Source organism: Nomascus leucogenys, chromosome X, assembly GCF_006542625.1.
Source record: "Nomascus leucogenys isolate Asia chromosome X, Asia_NLE_v1, whole genome shotgun sequence".
Taxonomy (NCBI): domain Eukaryota; kingdom Metazoa; phylum Chordata; class Mammalia; order Primates; family Hylobatidae; genus Nomascus; species Nomascus leucogenys.
In genome coordinates, this window is record NC_044406.1 from 125,423,189 (window position 1) to 125,445,141 (window position 21,953).

The following is a 21,953-nucleotide window of genomic DNA, read 5'->3' on the forward strand; positions in this document are numbered from 1 at the left end:
CACCCAGCTCAGCAGCATTTTTTAAAACTTTCCAAATTTGCAAACTGATTTAGTAAATACCTTGTGTTATTTTGACTTGAGAAGGAGTGAAAAGTAGAGAAAATGAATTCCATTTTTATAAAAGAACTTTAGGCAATTTTGTCAAAAGAACTAAACAAACAACTATAGAAATCATTCTAAGTCTCCTTTGCCATCTTCCAAAACCAGATTATTTTCATTTACAAAATACATTTAATGGTAGGAAATCAGTGATGATGGTAATGGACACCACTAAATTGAGCACATTCTATGTGAGACATTTTACATATATTATCTGTATTCCTCATAACTCAATGTAAATGTTCTACATTTCAAATTTTTAAAACATGAGGCTCAGAGAGACAAATGTGCCACAAATCAAGTAAATGGCAAAGCTGAGATACAAATCACGATATCTAAAAGCCCAGATTTTAGATGGCAATGAAAGGTGGGAGGGCTTTTCTCTCCTTCCAAATCTCAATTTCTACCTCACTCTCCCAATTCCTGTCCTTCCCTGCCTTCCTCCGTCTCTCTCACACAAACACAAACACAAACACATGCACGCACATACCCACTCACTTCCAAAGAGAGGCGATACCATACAGTGAGCTAATAACGGTTTTATCCAAAACACCTGCATTTAAATTCGGACCCTGCCATTTACTAGCTCCAAGACTTGGTGGTACAAATTGTTTGATGGACCTCACTTTCCATCAAGTCAGATTAAATAAGATAAACATACACACTGCCTAGTACATACTATTTTTGTTACGTTTCCCCTCACTCACTTTTGATAGCCTAAAAGACCAAACGAAGAGGAAGCAAAAACATGCTACCCGTATTGTATGCTAAGCAAGAGAGTTAGCACTTTCCTTAGGATAGAAAAAATTCTATGACTTATAAAACACACATATGGTTAAGGAATTGCTACCTACTTCATGTCATTTATCCATGATTTTTATCCATAAAATACAAGAGAATAATCTATTATTGCCATGTGGAATTTAGACTAGCAATGCAAGAATAGTTCACCATTCATACATCAAACACAATGCCATTCACAGTATCAGCAGCCTAACAAGGAAAAATCTGTATGACTAGTTCTATAGGTGCAGAAAAAGTGCAACATTCATTCAGCAGCCCTTCATTATTTAAAAAACAACAACAACTCAGCTAACTAGAAATCAAAAGAAACTTCCTCAGCCTGATAAAGAGCATCTATGAAGAAAAAAAAAAAGATAAAGAGCATCTATGAAAAAAAAAGATAAAGCACATCTATGAAAAACTTACAGCTAACTCATACTTAATAATAAAACACAAAATGATTTCCCCCTAAGATCAGGAAGAAGGCAAGGAATCCACTCTTAACACTCCTACTCAACATCATGTTAGACAGAACTCCTAGCTAATGCAATAAGGTACAGAAAAAAAATACAGATACTTATAGATGGAAGAGGAAAAATAATACTGCCTTTATTCACAGAAAATGTAATTATCTAACCAGAAAATATAAAAGAATATATAAGAAACTACTAGATATAATTAGTGACTGGCAAAGTTTAAGAATGTAAGATCAATATATAAAAGTTATTTTTCCTTGCCTTGCTATAAAAAAAAAAATCAACTGTATTTTTATACACAACAGTGAAGAACAGGAAAATGAAATTTTTAAAAGCACCAGTTGTGGCCAGGCGCGGTGGCTTATGCCTGTAATCCTAGCACTTTGGGAGGCCAAGGTGGGCGGATCACGAGGTCAAGAGATTGAGGCCATGCTCGCCAACATGGTGAAACCCCGTCTGTACTAAAAATACAAAAATTAGCTGGGCGTGGTGGAGCACGCCTGTAGTCCCAGCTACTCGGGAGGCTGAGGCAGGATAATTGCTTGACTGCTTGAACCCGGGAGGTGGAGGTTGCAGTGAGCTGAGATTTTCCAGCCTGGCAACAGAGCAAGACTCCATCTCAAAAAAAAAAAAAAAAAAAAAGCACCAGTTACAACAGCACCAAGAAACATGTGATACTGAGGGATCAATCTAACAAAGTATTATAAGATATGTACGTTGAAAAGTATCAAAAACACTGATGAGAGAAATCAAAGACTTCCTTTCAGAGATACACTGTGTTCATGGATCAGAAGACTCAATATCATCAGTATTGCAATTCTCCTCCAAATTATCTACAGATTTTAATTCACAGCAAATAAAATTCCAAGTTTCTTTTTCAAACATTTATAAGGTAACTCTAAAATTATATGGAAAAAACAATTTAGGATAACCTAAACAATTTTGTAAAACAAAAAAACTTGGAGTACTCATACCAATTGATTTCAAGACTTACAATAAAGCTATAATATTCTAGACAGCGTAGGCAAAAGGGTAACATAGATCAATGAAACAAAATAAAAATTCCAGAAACTGATCCACACATATATGGTCAATTAATTTTTGACAAGGATGCCAAGCTAATTCAATAGACAAAGTATAGTTTTTTTCGTCTTATCAACAAATGATGCTGGAACAATTAGATATATCTATATTCAAAAAATGAATCTCAACCTGTATCTTGCACTATACATAAAAGTCAACTGGAAATGCATTATAGACTGAAATGTAAACCCTAAAGCTATAAAATTTCTAGAAAAAATATAAGCAAATCTTCATGATCCTGAGTTGGGCAATTGTTTCTTAGATAGGACAGAAAAACCATTAACCATAAAAGAAAATATTGAGGCCAGGCACAGTGGCTCACGCTTGTAATCTCAACCCTCTGGGAGGCCAAGGTGGGAGGATCTCTTCAGGAATTTGAGACCAGCCAGGGCAACATAGTAAAACCCTGTTTCTACAAAAAAAAAAAAAAAAAAAAAAAAAAACACAAAAAATTAGCTGTGCATGATGGTGCACCCCTATAGTACCAGCTACTCGGGAGGCTGAGGTAGGAGGATTGCTTGAGTTCAGGAGGCCAGCAGTGAGCCATGATTGAACCAGTGCTCTCCAGCCTGGGTGACAGAGCAAGACCCTGTCTGAAAAAAAAAGAAAAGACAAGACTGAAAAATGGAACTTCAATCAAAACTTAAAACTACTGCTCTTGGGCTGGTGGTGGTGGCTCACACCTGTAATCCCAGCACTTTGGGAGGCCAAGGTGGGTGGATTTGCCTGAGCTCAGGAGTTCGCGACCAGCCTGGGCAACAAGGTAAAAACCCTATCTCTACTAAAATACAAAAAATTAGCCAGGCGTGGTAGCGTGCACCTGTAGTCCCAGCTACTCCGAAGGCTGAGGTAGGAGAATTGCTTGAACCCAGGAGGCAAGCAAGATCACACCACTGCACTCCAGCCTAGGCAACAGAGCAAGACTCCATCTCAAAAAAAAAAAAAAAAAATCAAAAAACAAAAAACCACAAAACTACTGCTCTTTGAAACACACTTTAAAAAGTAAAAAGACAAGCCATAGACTGGGAAAAACATTTGCAAAACACATATCTGATAAAGGACCAGTAGCCAGAATATATAAAGAACACTCAAAGCTGTATAAATTTTTTTTTTTTTTTTTTTTTTAATACAGTATCACTCTGTCGCCCAGGCTGGAGTGCAACAGTGTGATCTCAGCTCATTGCAACCTCTGCCTCCCGGGTTCAGGTGATTCTCCTGCCTCAGCCTCCCGAGTAGCTGGGATTACAGGCGCCCGCCACAACGCCCAGCTAATTTTTGTATTTTTGTAGAGACGGGGTTTCACCATGTTGGCCAGGCTGCTCTCGAACTCCTGACCTCAAGTGATCTGCCCACCTTGGCCTCCCAAAGTGCTGAGATTACAGGCGTGAGCCACTGCGCCCAGCCCAAAGCTGTATGATTTTTAAAAACCCTGCCAAATCAAAAAAATGTTAAGACACTTGCTCAAAATCATTAGTCATTAGGAAAAATGCAGAATAAAATTACAATGAGATATTACTATTCACCTACCAGAATGGCTAAAGTTTTAAAAGACAGACAATAACAACATTGGTGAGGATATGGAGCAAATGCAACCTTATATGTTGCTGTTAGGAAACAAAAATGGTATAGTAACTTTGAAAAATAGTTGGGCAGCTTAAGATATAAAGTTAAATACATAGTTTTCATACTACCCAGCCATGTCACTTCTATATATTTACCAAAAACAAGATATACATCTACACAGAAACCTGAACACAATTTTTTTTTTTTTTTTTTTTTTTGGAGACAGGGTCTTACTCTGTTGCCCAGGCTGGAGTGCAGTGGCACAATCTCAGCACACTGCAACCTCCGCCTCTCGGGTTCAAGCGATTCTCATGCCTCCGCCTCCGAGTAGCTGGGACTCCAGGCACGCACCGCCACACACAGCTAATTTTTATATTTTTAGTAGAGACGGGGTTTCACCATTTTGGCCAGGCTGGTCTCGAATTCCTGACCTCAAGTAACTCGCTCACCTTGGCCTCCCAAAGTGCTAGGATTACAGATGTGAGCCACCATGCCCAGCCTGAACACAAATATTTACAGCACCTTTATTCATAACCACCAAAAAGTGAAAATAGTCCAAATGTCCATCAGCTACTGGTGAATGAATACACAAATTATAGTGTTATCTCTTCAGTGGAATTCTACTCAGCAATGAAAGGCAGCAAACTGGATAAATGCAAGGACATAGATGACTCTCAAAAGCATTACGCCAAGTAAAACAAGCCAGACTCAAAGGCTATATATTTTGATCCCATTTATATGGAATTCTAGAAATGACAACTGTAAGGGACAGAAATCAGATTGGTTGCCAGGGGTTGGCAGTTTAGGGAGGGGACTGACTACAAAGGAGCATGAGGGAACTTTTTAGGTGACAGAAAATTTGATTATTTTGATTTCAGTGGTGATTACAATTTATATAATTTTGTCAAAATTCATCAATTTTTACATACCTAAAAAGGGCAAATTTTACTGTATGTAAATTATACCTCAATAATTCTCAAGAAAAAAGTTGCATTAAAAAAGTAACAACCTCGAAAGAGCCAACTATTTTAGGCAGAGATCTACAACTAATTTGAACTGAAAAGGCTGATTTCTGACTATAAATTTAAGATCATGATTAAAGCACAGGAAGATATGCAGGGCAGATAAAGTTCATGAAAGTTGTGTATGTGTCTTTCACTGTTAATTGATATAATTGTGTAAAAAGGAACTCTGGTAAGAAGGTAAGAAAGGCATAATTAAGAACCAAAATACTCCATTTGGTATTTATTCAAAACAGGCTGACAACAGAATAAATGGCCATAATTGTCCTTACAAATTGCTTTAGTTTGTAGATGACTCATTCAAAGAACTGTCTAAGGAGATGGCAACTTTATTCAAGTACTAATTCTCCTCACTTCACAACCACTCTGATTTAGAAGAGAAGGGGTGAAATATTTTTATTCTATGCAATTTCTACCTCTTGATCGAGTTCTGAAAAGACATAGTAGAAGCTTATCTTGGCAGCAGAGACAACAGGGTGGGAGAAAATCAAGAGTTTTCTAAAACCCCTAAAGGGCTTTTCTCTCTGTTTTGGCAGGCAGGTAGTTTATCCAGTAGTGGATAAGCCAGTGTGCATGGTTCTGGCTTTGCAAGGAGCTATGGTCAAAACAGTGTGGTTTTGTGTGGTGGCTCATACCTGTAATCCCAACACTTTGGGAGGCCGAGGCAGGAGGATTCCTTGAAGCCAGGAGTTTGAGACCAGCCTAGGTAACAAAACAAGACCTCATCTCTACAAAAAAATTTTTTAAAAAGCCAGGCATGGTGGAACATGCCTGTGGTTCCAGCTACTTGGGAGGCTGAAGTGGAAGGATCGCTTGAGCCTAAAAGTTCAAAGCTTCAGTGAGCTATGAAAATGCCACTGTACTTCAGCCTGGGTGACAGTGTCAGACCCCATCTCTAAATGAAACAAAACAGTGATAGGATTCATTTAAGTACCATTATCAGAGCCCCAAGGAAGAACTAAACTGAAAAACAGACTACAGAAACTTGTATTTATTCACTCACTCCTTCATCTATTCATCCAACAATTATTTATGGACTGCCCACTCTGGGCCAGGCTCTGTGTTAAACTGAAGACATAAAGATAATCTGGACTGAAGTAGTTTACAATCTTCTGGTGGGCAGGAGTGGGGGGTGTATAAAGTGCAATAGCATCCAACAGGCTGGAGTACACCTTAACAGAAAAGGAAAATCAGACTTGTGATTTTTCCCCATATACCATTTTCTATCAAGTTCTCAGTGCCCCAGAGTTCACCAGGAAATCAAAAATGGCAACCACTCCAGGCAGTGGGAACAGCACATGCAACAGAAGTACAAGTAAGCACAGTGTAGCCAGGAAACTTCATGAAGTTCTAGGGTACTGAGAACCTGATGGAAAATAGCATGTAATAAAACTGGACAGGTAGGCATGAATCAGAAAGGTTGAAGGCTTCGTGAGTTATGCCAAGGAGTTAGATATCCTTGTGGGGTATGGGGTAAACAATGGGCAGCCTATGAACAGGGGAGGAACAAATCAAGATTTGCATAAAGAAAGATGATTCCAGAAGCAAGTCAGAGAATGGCAAAAAAAAAAAAAAAAAAAAAGGAAGATGAGGAGTTTCCTGTATTTTAGCTGAAAAGCTGGTGGTGGACTAGAAAGTTGGTGTTAACTAATGGGTACTAGTTTAATACCTGAGTGACGAAATAATCTGTACAGCAAGCCCCCATAAGTTTAACTATATAACAAATCTACACATGTACCCCAAACTTAAAAGTTAAATTAAAAAGAGAAAGTTGGTGTTAACTGGAATGGCAGAAAGCCCTCCATGAACCACCCTTCAGTCATGCAGAGCAAATGACCCATTCTCCTGCCCAATGTATATCTCTAGCTAGCCATCATGATTGCTTATTCTCTACCCTAACTGGACTAGCAGCTTCCTAGAAACTGGAATGCTCTCTCTCACTCACACACACATGCATGCACACATACTCATATCCCCATTGCCTAGCTAAAGGTAGATGTTTAGTAACTGTGCAGACATTAAGGAATGAGTGAATAAATAAATGAATGCATTGATGGTTTTGGCACAAGAAACCAATAGAGAGGTACTGCAAAATGCGATTGATGGGTTATCTTGGGAGTTACAACAAGCTATCCGTCTGATGGAAAGTTGAAGTATAAGCTTCTGAGAGTCTTTTTCAATACGAAGATTTCATGATTCTAGTTCTCCCTTGTCCCTAATTAATTTTTTTAAGACAGGGTCTCACTCTGTTGCCCAGGCTGGAGTGCAGTGGTGTGGTCTCATCACACTGCAACCTCCACCTCCCAGCTTCAAGCAATTCTCATGCCTCAGCCTCTCAAGTCTCTGAGATTACAGGTGCACACCACCACACTTGGCTAATTTTTCTATTTTTAGTAGAGATGGGACTTCACCTTGTTGGCCAGGCTGGTCTCCAATTCCTGACCTCATGTGATCTGCCCGTGTCGGCCTCCCAAGTGCTGGGATTACAGGCGTGAGCTACTGCACCCGGCCTAGTAATAGATTTTTAAAATAAAGGTTCCAGAGAAAGAAAACTACTGATTTTCATAATTAAGCTACTGAAGGCAGACAGCATGGCAGATCAAAAAGGACAGAATGTCAGGTGCTTGGAGGTGGACCCAGAAGCAAGGCCTAGGAGGAAATCCAAGTGACAAGAGCACATTACTAGAACAGACAGTGCAGCAACAACCAAAGGTCCAGGCAGGTGAGCAGTGAGCATCAGGATACTCAGCAAGGTAAAAGCTGACAGAATATAACATCAGGGAAATCTGGTAAAAAGGCAATTAGTGGGTGAGCATCAATAACATCAGGATTGGGCAGCAAAGACCCAACCGCAGGTATGGGTCTAGGCAGAGCTTAAGTTCCCCAGAAGCTTAGCTAAAAGAAAACATGTTCCTACATTTGGAGGAATTGGGCTGCCAACCATTGTACCCATAAAAGGACTTCACAGGGGATAAACAGAATAAGGACCAGTTTCTGGCCCAGAAATACAAGGGCTAGTCTTAATCACAACGAGCCAGACAACAGCAGGCTTACAAAAACATGACCACACAAAGTCAGAATGATACTAGCAAACATGCTGAACTGCTGAGCTAGCAGTCTGAGGTTCCCAAAATTCTCTCTAACTCAAGACAGGCTGAAACTCAAAGCCTCATTCAGGGCTGACCTGCCCCAGCTCTGTCCATTGGAAAGCCATGTAGACATAGAAGCCAACAGGCCCACACAGTCCCCCCAACATCAGAGAGTATGAGGCACACCTCTAAGTTCAAAAGAGGTGCTCAAAAATACCAGTGAAAGAGAATGAGAGTCTGTCACACAGAAAGAAAGGAGAAGAGGAATATGGAATCCAGTATACAGAGATCTTGTCTCTGTACATTTACTCCACTCACAACTACTTTTAGGAATGTTTGTCGCCCAGGCTGGAGTGCAAGTGGGGCAATCTCGGCTCACTGCAACCTCCGCCTCCCAGGCTCAAGCGATTCTCGTGTCTCAGCCTCTCGAGTAGCTGGGACTACAGAAGCATGCCACTAAGCCTGGCTAATTTTGGGGGTTTTTTTGTTTGTTTGTTTGTTTGTTTTTTACTAGAGACAGGGTTTCACCATGTTGGGCAGGCTGGTCTCGAACTCCTGACCTCAAGTGATCCGCCTGCCTCAGCCTCCCAAAGTGCTGGGATTACAGGCATAAGCCACCGGGCCTAGCCAAAAATGCATATATTAAAAAGCTCTATGGCCCATAGGTATTACCTAGAAATCTATTCATGTTCACATTTCATATAATTTATTCATTCTCATATTTGTAGTCATATCTAGAAAAAAGAATTTGATACCAGGTTAAGATCATGTCCCCAACTATATATGAAACGTTTTGTGGGAAAATCAGATTCCTCTTACATTTTTATCTAATGCACCTTATCATGAGCATAACAGGTAACTGGGAAGACAGTCAATATTGCTACTCTTATTTCCCATTCTGAACCACAGATTTAGACGGTCTTAAGGGGTTTAAACAATGCTCTGGCCTTTTTACTCTCACTGTACAGATGAAAATCTGAGGACCACTGAGAAAGTTACATAACAAACTACAAGAAAAATTGCACAACAAACTAGTGGCAGAGCCAGCAAAGAAACCCAGATGCCTGTGTTCCTTCCATGTTTGCAGTATCATCAAATCTGGTAGAGATGCCTGTCATTAGGAAGTTAAATCCAGTAAAATGTATTTACTCATAATTCTTAACTCTTCCCAATGAGCTCATATATATAGCCCAACAGAAAATCTGCTCTTTCCATTCACACAGACCATCGATCCTTGATACGACAGAATGGAAATCCACTAAAGCTTACACAATTTAGATTCTCTAACTCCAAAGCAAAAGAAGGCCTCAAGCAACATCATTTGATTATGAGATTTTGCTGCTGGGAAGAATTAATCAAATTCATCCTAGAGGCTCATCTGCTGCATGACATACTCATTCCTTGATACTGAAACTCCCTAACAAATTTCAACACAAGATGTGATGGTGACTTCTTTTCCTAGTACTTTCTGATCTTCATCTGTTACCTTGACTAGCATTTGAAGGAATGAAAATAAGGAGGTTGCTTTATCCCTAGTATCACACAATCTTTTGTAATTATATTAAAGCTGGGAAGATAGAAAGGGTCTCATTTAAGGACATACTTTTCACTACTTATGAATATGAAATAAGTGAAGAAGACAAATACCGCATGTTCTCATTCATATGTGAGAGCTACCAAAATGGATCTCATGAAGATAGAGAGTAGCCTGGTAGTTATCAGAGGAAGAGTTGGGGGGAAGGGAGAATGAAGAGAGGTTGATTAATGGGTACAAATATACACTTAGAAGAATAAGACATAGTGTTTGATAGATCAGTAGAGTGACTATAGTTAACAGTAATCTACTGTAAATTTCAAAATACCTAGAAAAGAAGATGCCAAATGTTTCCAGCAAAAAAAAAAGAGATAAATGTTTAAGGTGATGGATATCCCAATTACTGATTTGATCATTACACATTTTATGAATGTATCAAAATATTACAGGTATCCCAAAATATGTACATCTATTATGTATCAATAAAAAATAATAAAAAACTAAAATTACTGAAGAGGTGAGAAAGTCTAATAACTGGTAAATCATAAATAATTGAGTTGGTATGACATCGAAGAATGTAATTTTAATTATTTAATGTTATTCATGTGTAATCAAACAAAAAATTTTGTTGAAAATCCCAGTATATTTAGAAGAGCTAAACAAATAAACACTGCACACCAGAAACTAGAACTTGACCAACTTTTTGTTACCTATAAAGTATAAGCTGTTGCTTAAATATGTTTTATTTCTCTAATTAGTAAAACTGGGCCTTTAAGGAAAAAAACTTTAAAATTTACCTAAAACTGGCCGGGCATGGTAGCTCAAGCCAGTAATCCCAGCACTTTGGGAGGCCAAGGTGGGTGGATCACCTGAGGTCAGGAGTTCGAGACCAGCCTGGCCAACATAGCAAAACCCCATCTCTACTAAAAATACAAAATTAGCCGGGTGTGGCGGCGCACACCTGTAATCCCAGCTACTCAGGAGACTGAGGCAGGATAATCACTTGAACCCAGGAGGCAGAGGTTGCAATGAGCCAAGATCATGCCATTGTACTCCAGCCTGCACAAAAAGGGCAAAACTCCATCTCAAAAAATTTTAAAAGTGAGTAGTAGATTCTTCCACGTGGTAAATGGATATAAGAGATACTGGAAAGTGACAGTGAGGAAAATAATGTAAACCTAAATATCCTTTAGCTTACTTTTTTGGCATTTCGCTCAAATTCAGGGAGTTCCCCTAGACCTCATTAGGCAGAACTTAGATTAATAAATTTGTTCAGCAAAAAATTCCTATTTTTAGAATAGGTTTTTTTTATTTTTTTGAGACAGAGTCTTGCTCTGTCACTCAGGCTGGAGTGCAGTGGCATGATCTCAGTCACTGCAGCCTCCACCTTTTGGGTTCAAGCGATTCTACTGTCTTAGCCTCCCGAGTAGCTGGGATTACAGGTGCGCACCACCACAGCCAGCTAATTTTGTATTTTTTGTAGAGACAGGGTTTTGCCATGTTGGTCAGGCTGGTCTTAAACTCCTGACCTCAAGTGATCCACCTGCCTCAGCCTCCCAAAGTGCTGGGATTACAGGTGTGAGCCATTGCGCCTGGCCTAGAATAGCTTATTTTTGTCTATTTGCCTTTTATAGTAGATGCGCCTAAACAAAGTGAGATATTTTCATACATTCACGTGTAATGATCAAATCAGAGTAACTGGGATATCCATCACCTTATTATAGGCATGCACCACCATACCCAGCTAATTTTTGTCTATTTGGCTTTTATAGTAGACGCATCTAAACACAGCGAGATGTATTTTTCTAGTGATAAGTCAAACTAGAATCCAAAACTACTAATAATATACTAAAGGTCACCTTAAACATTTATATCTCTTTTTTTTGCTGGAAACATTTAGTAGAGACAGGGTTTTGCCATGTTTGAACTCCTGGCCTCAAGCTGTCCGCCCGCCTCGGCTTCCCAAAGTGCTGGGATTACAGGTTGATTAATGGGTACAAACATACACTTAGAAGAAATAAGACCTAGTGTTTGATAGATCAGTAGAGTGACTATAGTTAACAATAATCTACTGTATATTTCATTCTGCTGAATGAATAAAATGAACCATCCTCCTCTCCAGAATGAGAGACAGAAAAATCAATACAAATCATTTTTAAAAAGATAACTGTACAGTGTATAAACCTAAGAAACACTACTTCAGACAGGTGACCAAGTTAACATCATCAGTGATAAGCCTGTTGACACTATGTCCCGTGGATATATGATGAGAATGGCCCTTCACCTCCCTGGTCTTCCTCCCCAAAATCCACAACTCACATCTAATCATGAGAAAAACATCAGACAAATCCCAATTGAAGGACATTCTACAAAACACCTGACCAGTATTCCTCGAAACTGTCAGTTACCAAAAACAAGGAAAGTCTGAGAAACTGTCACAGCCAAGAAGAGTCCAAATAAATATGATGACTAAATATGATGTGGTGTCCTAGATGGGATCCTGAAAAAGCAAAAGGACATTTGAGAAAAACTAAGGAAATCTGAATAAAGTATGAACTTCAGTTAATTATATACATATATACACACACACACACACACACACACACACACACACACATTTTTTTCCGTTTCTTGAGACAGTCTCTCTCTCTCTCTCTCTGCCCAGGCTGGAGTGCAGTGGCGCAATCTCGGCTCACTGCGACCCCAGACTCCTGGGTTCAGCGATTCTCAAGTCTCAGCCTCCTGGGTAGTCCCAGCTAGAACTACAAGCGTGCCACCACATCTGGCTAATTTTTTTGTAATTTTAGTAGAGATGGGGTTTCACCATGTTGGCCAGGCTGTTCTCAAACTCCTGACCTCAAGGCCCAGTCAGCCTCCCAATAATAATAATATATTAATATTGGCTTATTAATTATGGCAAATGTACCATTCTAATGTAAGATGTTAATAATAAGGGAAACTGAACCAGGTGTGGTGGTTCACGCCTGAAATCCCAGCACTTTGGGAGGCCGAGGTGGGCAGATGGCTTGAGCTCAGGAGTTCGAGACCAGCCTGGGCAAAATGGTGACATCACGTCTCTCCTAAAGTACAAAAATTAGCTGGGCATGGTGGTGCATGCCTGTGGTCCCAGCTACTCGGGAGGCTGAGGTGGGAGAACTGCTTGAAACGGGAGGCCGAGGTAGCAGTAAGCCGAGATTGGGCCACTGCACTCCAGCCTGAGAGAGAGTGAGTCCCTGTCTCAAAATAATAAGGGAAACTGGGTATGGGGCATATACAGGTATCCCAAAATATGTACGTCTATTATGTATCAATAAAAAATAAAATATTGTTCACTACTTTTTCTAGTAGAAAAAGAACTCAAACTAGAATCCAAAACTACTAACAATATACTAAAGGTCAACTTCAGTGAAAAGTGAATTGGGCCAAGCACAGAGGCTCACACCTGTAATCCCAGCACTTTGGGAAGCCAAGGCGGGCGGACAGCTTGAGGCCAGGAGTTCAAACATGGCAAAACCCTGTCTCTACTAAAAATACAAAATTAGCTGGGTATGGTGGCACACGCCTATAATCCCAGCTACTCAGGAAGCTGAGGCATGAGAATCACTTGAACCTGGGAGGAGGAGGTTGCAGTGAGCCAAGATGGTGCCACTGCATTCCAGCCTGGGCAACAGAGTAAGACTCTGTCTCAAAAAAAAAAAGAAAGAAAAAGTGAATTGTTTACTTTCTGTGCACCTTTCCTACTGGGACAGTCTTTCTGAGGAGTGCTTTAAGTGCATGTTAGAAGCCAGGGACATGTAGCCAGGCGTGGTGGCACGTGACTGTAGTCCCAGCTACTCAGGAGGCTGAGGTGGGAGGATCTCTTGAACGGGGAAGTCGAGGCTGCAGTGAGCTATGATCATGCCACTGCACTCCAGCCTGGGCAACAGAGCAAAACCCTGTCTCAAAAAAAAAAAAAAAAAAAGCAGCAGCAGTCAGGGACATGAATTAGGACTGGGATGGGTAGAGAGTGAGTGGGGCTGCTGGAGACAATGTTCCCATGGCACTGACCCTGGTTAACAGTCTTTGAGCAAGTACTATCACTTGCTGTAACTCCTTCTTCCTCATCCTTTGCTCCTTTTGAATCTGATGATTTCTAGGAATGAACCTTCTTTATAACACATGCTGTATATTATTTGGTTTGAAGCAGGCTTGAATTTATGTCAATAAGGCAATGTTCTTTTTCAAAGCTCTCGGTTAGTTCTTAAGATATCAGAACCTGCAAAACGTGTAGGGCTGTTATTATCCCTTCAGATCGATAGCTCAGTCACTACTATGAGGTATTAAGAAAGGAATTAGGAAGACAAGCAAATCTTTAGGGCTGCATCTATTCTGGCAAAAGCAGCACAGTAGTGAAACACAAACATATTTTAATAAAAATCATTTTAGCAAGTGAGTTCTTACAAAGCAAAGAAATCCTGGGCTACTCTACCCAAATACTTTAAAGGTTTAGGTTTTAGCTATGAGGCAATCAGATTCCAGGAGCTACAGGCAAACAGAGAAGGCTTGGAGGCTGGGGGATAAGTACACGTGGGAATGAGTAGATGTGGGCAACAGGTGGACACAGGAGCATTTACACAAATATGTTAGGTTCCAACTAAGTGCTCCAGAATATTCACTAAAATATTCATTTTAATGTCAAATCCCTTCACAATTTAAATCAACATTTGAAACATGTCAACTGCATACACCTGTCTCCTAATAAAGTAAAACTTAAAAGGAAATACTGAAAAACAACGGAGAAGGTCTCACTCAGCAAGAAATGATATTGTTTATAATCTCCTACTTAAATAACAACTCTTCTGCTACTCTTAGTGACTTGTTTCCATAGAGTACAGTATGGAAAGAGAAAAAATAGTAATTTAACAATGGAGGAACCTGGCAATCACTACTTTAGACAGCTGAGTTATAGCAACACCAACAGTGGTAAGTCATGCTGATAACATTTACCTTTGATATGACATGAAATGGCACTTCATCTCTCATCTTCCAAAACTCAGTAACACCAGACTAATCATGAGGAAAACATCAGACAAATCCCAACTGAGGGACATTCTACAAAATACCTGACCAGTATCCCTCAAAATTGTCAACATCACCAAAATGAAGGAAAGTCTGAGAAACTGTCACAGCCAAGAAGAGCCTGAGGAGACATGATGACTAAATATAATGTGGAGCCGAACGCAGAGGCTCAAGCTTATAATCCCAGCACTTTGGGAGGCCGAGGCAGGGGGATCACTTGAGATCAGGAGTTCAAAACCAGCCTAGCCAACATGGTGAAACCCTGTCTCTACTAAAAATACAAAAAAATTAGCCAGGCATGGTGGGGGGAACCCCCAGCTACTCGGGAGGCTGAGGCAGGAGAACTGCTTGAACCTGAGGGGCAGAGGTTGCAGTGAGCTGAGATCCCATCACTGCACTCCAGCCTGGGTGACAGAGCAAGACTCCGTCTCAAAAAAAACAAAAAAAAAATTTTAATGTGGCGTTTTGGAAGGGACCCCGGAACAGGAAAATGACATTAAAGAAAAACCGAGAAAATCTAAATAAAGTATAAACTTTAGTTTAAAATAATGTATCAGTGTTGATTCATTACACATTACCAGTGCAAGATGTTAACAATAGGGAAAATGGGTGCAGGATATATGGAAACTACACGATCTTTATAACTTCTCCGTAAATTTAAAATGATTCTAAAATAAAAATTTTTTTAAACATTTAAAAATATTTCTTGGTTATCTCAAGAAAGAATCCCCATTCAAACTCTGCTTCTAACCACATATCAGAAAGAGAATCAATGAGCCCTGGACACCTGTTGTACAAGAAAGAAACCTGCAATTAATTTCCTATGGAGCATCTAATAGTCATCAGATGGAAGTGGTTTTGTCAAAATAGTGTCTTTGAGTCAAACATGAAGCAAATTAAGAGCCAGTGGCAAAACTGGGGATGTGCGACCTATTTTAACAATGTGGTCAATCCATCAGCAATAACAACTTGATTGTGTAGCACAACCCTGGAGCCTGAACAGCCAAGAATATGCACATTCAAAAATTGCTAATGCTGGCCGGGCGCGGTGGCTCATGCCTGTAATCCCAGCACTTTGGGAGGCCAAGGCAGGTGGATCACGAGGTCAAGAGATCGAGACCATCCTGGCCAACATGGTGAAACCCCGTCTCTACTAAAAATACAAAAATTAGCTGGGTGTGGTGGCATGCGCCTGTAGTCCCAGCTACTTGGGAGGCTGAGGCAGGAGAATCACTTGAACCCGGGAGGTGGAGGTTACAGTGAGCTATGATCTTGCCACTGCACTCCAGCCTGGCAACAGTGAGACTGTCTCAAAAAAAAAAAAAAAAAATTGCTAATGCTTCACAAAGTTTTAGATACAAAATCAGAAACTACAATCTAAGCTTTAGGGAGAAAAAAAAAGTTTTGTCCTTTTACAACAAACATTTTTGAAAAAAATTAAAACCCTCCAACAGTTACTATAGAATCCTGGACTTATATGGCAGTATATAAAAGTCAGAATTCAGGAGGTAGAAGTTGGAGAACCCTTATTTTTTAAAGTTCAGGTTTGAGTAGACTTGTTTACAGTTCAGTTGCTCAAGTACAGCTTGTTTACATTCCGGTTGACATCTGAAGACATCAACTGATAAAATGGGGAGGGGGCAAAAAGCAGTTCATTACCCAGTGTTGATAAGAAACAATGCACTTAATTTTGTAAATAGGCAAGGAGGTGTAAACTGGACTTTATATTTTACTTACCAAGTGTTATGAATGTTTGGGTTCCCCCTCCAACCCCAAGTTCTTAATACTGAAATCCTAACCTTCAATATGGTATTACGAGGTAGAGCCTTTGAGAGGTGATTAGATCATGGCAGTGACGCCTGGAGGAGTTAGTGCCCTTAAAAGAAGCCAGACAGTTCCAAAGTGAATGGACACCATTCTGTTTGGAAGGCTGCTACTTAGATCAAAGAAGGTAAAAACAGATCCACTCAGTGGGCTGAATTACATGCAGTTTTTCTAACAGTGATGAAAGAAATGAACAGTGGTGCAAACCCCTGTGTTTGGGTTTTTACTGACTCATGGGCAGTGACCAATGGCCTAGCCATACACTCAGACAAGAGGGCCATGGACGCCTGGACTATTGAAAGAATGCCCAAATGAAGCATGGCCCTGTGGAGACATGAGGGGGCATTAAAGGAGAGTTAAGTCAGTGCCCATCAGAACTCCCTTCCAGGTTCGGAAGTTGACTGGAATCAACAAGGAGATATCCCTGTGTGCTCCCTTGAGGTGGCCACCTGGGCCCATGAAATGAGTGGATATGGGGGTACTGTAGCACTACAGAGATGGGCTGAATCTAGACATGTTCCTTTTGCACCCTCTCAAGCACAAAATGCCAGAAAGAACTGTTCTGTTTCTCAGCAAAAGAGACAGAGATTGCTGATGGCTGCAGGGCAGATTCTCTGGTGGGAAGGCCCTGAACATAGCTGGCAACTGAGACTAATGCCGGTAGCCCTGTGGGGAGGCTAAAAATGGGACCTGACAGGAATAAACACTGACTCTGGAGTGGGCTTTGCTTATCTAATGGAAGATGAAAATGCTCAGAGTACCATAAAAAAATATAGAAGATATTGTATGGATTTGGATGGCTGGCCATCATCTTTTCAGACCAAGGAACACACTGTACAGCCCACAAAGTCCAACAATGGGTAGAGAGATATTCTCCTTAGAGTAACAGTTTGACAGAGAAGTAGAATGGGCAACTGAAACCTTGGTTGTCTAAAACAGGGAGATAAAAGCATGAAGGGCTGGCTTACACACCTTCATGAGTGTGTGCTCACACCTCAACACGAGTGGGACTAGAGTGTCCCTGCTAGATTTTTTTTTTCCTCTGTTTTTCTGGTTTATCTGGGGAAGAGGGGGTGGGGAAGATGCTGGTATGAAAGAAAATTAAATCTTGGAACCCCAAAATCACTAAGCTAAAGGGCAAAGTCAAACTGGGGACTGCTTAGGGCAAACCTGCCTCCCATTCTATTCAAAGTCATCCCTCTGCTCACTGAGATGAATGTGTATCTGATTACTTCCTTTGGAAAGGATAATCAGGAACTCAAAAGAATGCCATCTTTTGTCTCTTATCTACCTATGACCTGAAAGGCCCCTCCCAGCTTCAAGTCGTCCCGCCTTTCCCAACTAAACCAAGGTACATATTGATTGATGTCTCAGGTCTCCCTAAAATGTGTAAAACCAAGCTATACCCTGACCACCTTGCACACATATCGTCAGGACCTCCTGAGGCTGTCACAGACCATCCTTAACTTTGGCAAAATAAACTTCCTAAATTAACTGGACCTATCTCAGGTATCTGGGGTTCACACTGATATGACTATGTAGTTCCTGCCAAGGGAGGACTACACTAACATAACGACTATAGTTTGTTCTTTCTTCCTCAAATCACCTCAGGAAAAAAATATTAATTTTTTCTCCCCTACCTGATGCAGTGGCCCTAGGACCAGGGCTGCAAGTACAAGTGTTAGAACAGCAGGGATGATTTCTAAGCAAAAAACAAACTATGTTTTTAAACCTTACATCAAAATTCCTAAGGTCATGATGGATTGTGCCTTCAATCCATCTAGCAAAATTGGGGCTAACGGTGATTGCAGCTATATTGCCTGGTGGTAAAAATAGCTCAATAGTTCTGCACCTTTGTAACCTTACGCTGTCTGAGTAGACTGAGGAGGAGGTACTTGCCAGACTTGTACTGCTGCCTGCTATCTAGACCAGCACAGTGGCAATTCTAATGTCTCTTCCAATGTTGAAAAAGTTAGGGTACTAATGGAGAGAAGGAGAAATACTAGCTGAAATTAAAGAAATGAATGGGATATTGAGGAAAATTAAATATTATGTTACCAACTCAAGAGTCTCCGAGCAAGAGATAACATTGTCTATAAGCTCAATAATCCCAGATGCCTGAAAGGGTAAAGCTATATATATTTACCAAGACAACCCCTGCTTTTGGAAGCTGACAAGATTGAGAGGAAACCCACAAACAGGAGTGGCCTCATCTTGGAAGACATTCATATACTATGATGGACTGAACTAATTATTAATGATTGTGCATAGTATATACTTTTACGTGAAAAATCCATAGTCAAAAACCAGGGGGTGGCCTGTGGTATTATGGTATATATTGGTTTTCATCCACGGTTCCTGGCTCATAACTTCCATAGCCCTTGTTACAGCATTTTGTTATAATGTTGGGTGTGTTAGGACTCAGGGGGCAGGCCTCTGACCTTTTCCTGCCCTCCTTTCTTATTGTAGGTCTTAAGAGCCTTCCATGCAAGGGTCCCACCCTATACCCTGGGGGAAGGAATGCTGATGTCTTGAAGCTTCCATAAAAACCCAAGGGGTCAGGGTTCAGTGAGTTTCCTGATAGCTGACATGTGGAGGTTCCTGGAGGGTGGCACCCCCAGGACGGGCCTGGAAGCTCTGAGCTTCTTCCCCCATACCTCACCCTACGCGTCTCTTCATCTGTATCCTCTGTAGTACCCTTTATAATAAACCGGTAAGCATTAAAAAAAAAAAAATTAACTATAAAAAAAATTTTTTTTAAGGCCAAAGAGTTTGCTATCCCTCTCTCTGATTTCAACCAGAAGACAGCATCTGCAAACCAAGAAGAGTGCCCTCACCAGACATCCTATCTGCCAGAGCCTTCATCTTGGACTTACCAGGCTCTAGAACTTTGAAAAGTAAATTTCTGGGTTGTTCAAGCTACCCAGTCTGTGGTATTCTGTTATAGCAGCCTGAACTAGGGCAAAGTCAACCTTCACTCAATATTTTCATAGAACACTGGTTTTCAAATTTTATTATGCCTCACCATCACCTGGAGGGTTTGTTAGAATATAGATTGCCAGGCCCTACCCACAGAGTTTCTGGGGTAGTAGGTCTGAATCAGGGGCCTGAGAATTGCATTTCTAACAGCTCCCAGGTGATGTGATACACTCTCTTGTCTTTTGTAAACACTCTAACAAAATTAGAAAACCCATGATCAAATATAAGGACCTAAACAAAATTCAAAACTAAATTTACATAATTTGTGAATGTTCTGTTTTTCCTTTTGCAAGAAATATTTTTTGAGCATTTATTCCAGTGCCCAGAACTAGACTGGACACTGGCACTGGGTGGAGTACTGAGTAAACTAAAACACACATGCTTTTGGCCAGGCACGGTGGCTCACGCCTGTAATCCCAGCACTTTGGGAGACCGAGGCGGGTGGATCACCTGAGGTCAGGAGTTCGAGATCAGCCTGGCCAACATGGTGAAACCCTGTCTCTACCAAAAATACAAAAAATTAGCTTGGCGTGGTGGTGGGCGCCTGTAATCCCAGCTACTCGGGAGGTTGAGGCAGGAGAATAGCTTGAAGCCAGCAAGCGGAGGTTGCAGTGAGCCGAGATCGCACCACTGCACCCCAGACTGGGCGACAAGAGCGAAACTCCGTCTCGAAAAAATAATATGCTTTTTTATTTTTTAGATGTTGTTCTACGGGTAGAGGGAGGCTAGTAACTAGTCTCGTAATTCATTAATTACAATTGCAGGAAGAGGTACATAAGAGAAGTACAAGGTGCTATGAGGCCCTGTAAGATTGGGTGGTCTGACATTAGCCTGGGTCAGGGAAGGCTTCTTTAAGGAAAAGACACTTGAACTTAGTTCTGAAGGAGCAGCAGAAATGGGGTCCTGGGTAGACAGCATTCCATATAGTGGGAAAACCACACACGGTAGGAACAGAATACAGGAGGAGGGTAGATCCCTCAGGGAAGGCCAGAGATATTGCTGCAGGCAGGCATGCAGAGCCTAGCAGGTAGAGTAAGGAGTTTGAATCATGCTCTAAGTATGAACAGAGCTACTAGGGATTCTTAGCTAGAAACTAACTTAATGTATGTTTCAAAAAGAGTCAGCCTAGCTGCTTTGCAGAGATGGAATAAGAGTAGCAAGAGTGGATCCAAAAAACAATTCAGGGGACCACAATCTGTGGAACTGGGTGATGGACTGGGTAAGATGGAGCGAGGGAAAGGAAGAAAGATTCAAGGCTAACTCTATAAAATGCTGTGAAGTGATTAGCAGTGCTTTTTCCAATCTGAATTGAATTTTTCCCTATGGCATAGTGTGAGAGGAAAACAATGGATTTTATCTGTGCCTGGGAAAAGACGGGGCTTACAAAAATACTTAAACAGTAGGATGACAGATCAAATGTTTCCCTTCTCCAAGAATGGAAAATTCCTTTTGAGAGCATTATATATTAAGCTCGTAGTTAGCTTTAATGTCTCCTTTTACATTTGTGGAAGCAGACTGACAGGATTATTCATCTCATGCCATAGTCTCTGAACTACAGGAGCATCTTACTTTTACCTTCTCATAGCATTTGTCACTTTCTGTCTTGTATTTTCATTATATAACAATGTTTCTTATCTCCCTTCTAAAACTGTAAGTTCCCTAGTGAAACATAATTTACCACAAAAATAAGAAATCCCAAAGACAATCTATGTACTCCAACCTAGGGATGTTGTAAGTAGGAAAGGGATTAGAGAAAAAATAGGCAGAAAATTATTTTCTTTTGGCTCATTACACAAATGAGTTATCCTTAAAAAAGTGACACAGGAAAAGTTTTTTTTTTTAAAGTACTTACGTATTTTATGTAAAAATGTTTAAAGCAGCAATCAAATATAATTAAAGAAAATAGTAAAAGGTTGGAAAATATTGCCTGCTGTAATTGGAAAGGCTACTAAGCAAGATTTGGAAGATCAAGGGGAAAAATGAAAATACTTCCACTCTTTCATGTCACCACATCCTTAAACTGCACTGACAATGGCTAATTGAAGTTAACTAGAGCTCTACAGCAAACTCAGACCACAAATAATTTCTACCCTTAGCAAAAATCTATCTCCCCTCCCACCACCCCCACAACAAATACCTCTACAGTCCAAGTATGTGCAACACTCTTAACTGTGTGTGGCAGAAGAATCTTAGCCCCTCTCTTCTTTGGGAGCTAAGCTTTCCATCTAAGAAAGCCAAGACAAGGCTGGGCATAGTGGCTCATGCCTATAATCTCAGCACTTTGGGAGGCTGAGGCAGGTGGACATAAGTTACTTAAAGCATATGTAGCTTGAACCCAGGAGTTCAAGACCAACCTGGGCAACATAGTGAGACCCCATCTCTACAAAAAAAAAAAAAAAAAATTAGCTGGGGTCATGGCATATACCTGTAGTCCTAGCTACTT

At 40.6% G+C, this 21,953-nt stretch overlaps 1 protein-coding gene and 1 non-coding gene across 3 annotated transcripts in view; one reads left to right on the forward strand and one right to left on the reverse strand.

Moving 5' to 3' along the window:
* Window positions 1–21,953, reverse strand: part of ATP11C (ATPase phospholipid transporting 11C) — a 207,992-nt gene that overhangs the window by 158,964 nt on the left and 27,075 nt on the right. The window lies entirely within an intron of this gene.
* On the forward strand, window positions 857–979 carry LOC115833463. Its single transcript, XR_004028894.1, has one exon. It is a non-coding gene; the product is annotated as a U6atac minor spliceosomal RNA (small nuclear RNA).